Source organism: Hetaerina americana, unplaced genomic scaffold (genome assembly GCF_022747635.1).
Source record: "Hetaerina americana unplaced genomic scaffold, ioHetAmer1.1.p SCAF_703, whole genome shotgun sequence".
Lineage (NCBI taxonomy): Eukaryota > Metazoa > Arthropoda > Insecta > Odonata > Calopterygidae > Hetaerina > Hetaerina americana.
In genome coordinates, this window is record NW_027287321.1 from 25,787 (window position 1) to 28,861 (window position 3,075).

Below are 3,075 nucleotides of genomic sequence, written 5' to 3' on the forward strand. Positions count from 1 at the left end.
TCGGAGAATAGGAATCGAAAAGGCTGTAAAAAAGTGGCGCTTTCAATTACACAAGATGGAAAACCAGATTTCTCCATTGTTTATATTTTCCATTTTCTCGAAAAAATCGCGGAAATGGGCATCGATTTCCGCGAAATTCGCAAAAAATTTCTGAAAATTTTTTTGCAAACATTTTTCCAATTTTTCCCGAGTGCTCGCGATCGGTCGTTTCCTCCGATGTATTGAGTTTCTTTTCCGTTCAATTTTTTTTCATCAAACACACACTCCTTTTACAAGAATTATCTTCGCATAAATTCTGTGGAAAGATTGGTGTTCAAAAACTAAGGTAAAAGAGTGGAACTCGCCTATTTCCGCGAGTCGATTCGCGTCGGGTCGTCTTGAATGACGCTCCTTGCCGGGAGCGCGCGCGCGCCATCTCTTCGGGGGGGAGGTAAACAGCTGGAAGGAAGGGGCGTCACACGCCAAAGTTTGAAACGTGATCCGGCGCCTCTCTTCAACAGTTGTCGTCGTCTCCAATGATGGAATACTGAGGAGACAAGACGTTGTTGTTGTTGACGTTGCATTGAAAGCAGAAAAAATAATTGCATTATTTTCACAAAATTGTATTTATTGTTACACTTACACTTTAAAGTGACGACGACTCTCTTCAGATGGGATTTTTTTTCTTCCCAAGTTTCTCTCCTTTTAATAATTCATTCCTTTTAATACTTCGTTGTGCTGCTTCAATTTGGATTACATTACTTTTGCTCCGCTCGCATGGAATAAAATCGCTTCTCTCCGCGAAAATGCAATTTCGCGAATATTTTTCCAGCCGGATCGCCTGAAATTTGCAAGTGCGAAAATAAATAATTTTCGCGGATCAATTTAAGCTTCAATCTGTTCTCATCAGCTTTTAAGTGGACCTTTTTAATGATGGGCCGATCCCGACGGTACTGCAATGCCGGGCCAACCCGCGGCAGGGATGGAGTAAACTCCGGGTACCCCGCCAATGTCCAAAAATCAGATTAATATTCTGGTCCCGCAATGCGGGACGTATCAGATATTAAGCTGATAAGAACAGATAATTCTTTCATACAGAGTTTTAAGCAACTTATAATTAATATATAATTTATACATGACCGGCTCCCTCCAAATGAGGGAGCCGGGGAACAAGTCTTTTTGCCCCTTTATTTTGGGGAAATATTATAATAATATAGGCTTCTCGCACGAGTGTTTTTTTTTATAAAATGTTTTATATGTTTAAGTCTCTCACGGGGAGGGTTTACACTTTTGGGGGGGGCCGTTTATACACCACGGCGTGGCCATTCATACACTATGGCTCATAGAGTAAATAAAAGAGAAAGGGGACAGAGAAAGGTTTTACAATGAAGAAGTATGGAAAGAGGGGGGGAAATGATTTTACACGACTTCACTTTTGTCCTTTCCTTTTCAGCCTCCGGAGCCGTCTTCATACTGTCTATGTCCCGTGATGTGTTCGACGCAGCAGTCCCGGGTCCAGCGGATGACGTCGCTGACCATCAGTCGCCGCATGGTGGTGCAGAATCGTCGAGGTAGGCCCAGGGACTTCAGGACGGGGTCGTTCTGCGAGTCCCACGTCCCCAGGCCTCCCACGACGATGGCGGCGACCGATGACCGGTATCCCTGCTGGCGGATGGTCTCTGCCAGGGCGGCGTACTTCTCCTCCTTCGCGGTCCTGGCTGCCAGCAGAGCTCCCTCGTTGTTCTCGAACGGTACTGCTACGTCGATCAATGTCACAGTCTTGTCGGCCTGGTTAGTTATAACCAGGTCTGGTCTAAGAGTCGAGTCAGTGCCAGGTACTTGTTTGTTGACTCTGATTTCATCGTCACCTTTTCCCCGGCGTCCAATCAGAGCCCTGTGTAGTCGGTCTTGGACAGCATTATGTCTATGCTGCCACGTCCTTGAGTGCATCGTGCAGTGATTAACGACGTGGGGCAGGGTCTCCTCCGCGTAGCCACATCGCCGACACCGCTTGTCCCCGTTGGTTTCCCAACGGCGACAGGCATTGAGCGGGAGCAGATCGAGCCGAGCCCTAAAGATGAACCTCCAATCACAAAACCTGGTGTATCTCCCTCCTGCCAGGAAGTGATTGGAGGCTTCAGATTTCGCCGAGGCACGAATGACTTTCCCTTGATCGGGCTTGGCGCTTACCTTGTTCAGGTAGTAGCGCCGCACCGCGATCTTCAGGGCACCCGTCAGTTGCCTTACGGCCTTCGGAGGAACCCTGATGAAGGGGGGGCGGTCTTCAGCCCCGTCATTCATGTCCCGGAACGAAATCTGCATCTCCCTTAGCTCGTCCGACCATCTCCAGCTCAAGCCTATGCGCGCGGCGATACGGCGTGACGCGGAGCGAACCTGCGTGAAGAGGGAACTGAAGTCGCCGCTTTCCCTTCCAAAGTCATCCCGCAGACTACCACTAAGGTACTCTGCGAGATCACCGGTGGTTGGCGGTCTCCTCAGCTTCCTCCGCACTACCTCCTTCAGGCGACCCCAGGCGAGCACTCTCACGTTGGGGTCACGGGAATGGAGGAGTCGATATCCCTGCACGATGGTCAATATGTCAGTCAAGTCGGAAAGAGGGAGAAGACCTGCGCCGCCGTGTTGATGGCCAATGAAGACCATCTCAGGCGATGCCCTTTTGGGCAAATGGAGCCAGCCCTTTGCGCAGGCCTTCAGCCTCTTGTCGATGTCGGTCAAGTTTTTCTTTTTAACATTACCAGCCCGCAAGATGAATTCCAGCCTGGGCAGAAGGAAGATGTTGGTCGCGGCGATCTTCTGCCACGGGGCGAGGAGTGACTCGTCGATCTTCTTGACGTCCTCGCCCAAGCGCACCAGGTCCTCCTCGGGGGTCTGGTCCACGTGGAACCCGAACGGGACCCCGAGGTACCGGTACGCTTCGCCGTCCTTCAGGCTGGAAATGGCCGCCCCCTGGATGGTGAGTTGGGACGGCTGCACGGGCTGGTTTGCTGCAAAGTTGAGGTCCAGCGTTGCGCACTTGCTTGGCTTGAACTGTAGACCTGCAGCGGTCGCCTCTTCTCCCGCGATGTTCAGCAGGCG

At 50.7% G+C, this 3,075-nt stretch overlaps 1 non-coding gene across 1 annotated transcript; it reads right to left on the reverse strand.

Annotated features, from left to right (window-relative positions):
* Positions 1–907: 907 nt before the first annotated feature.
* LOC139697247 (U2 spliceosomal RNA) lies at positions 908–1,101 on the reverse strand. Its single transcript, XR_011702735.1, has one exon. It is a non-coding gene; the product is annotated as a U2 spliceosomal RNA (small nuclear RNA).
* Positions 1,102–3,075: the final 1,974 nt, after the last annotated feature.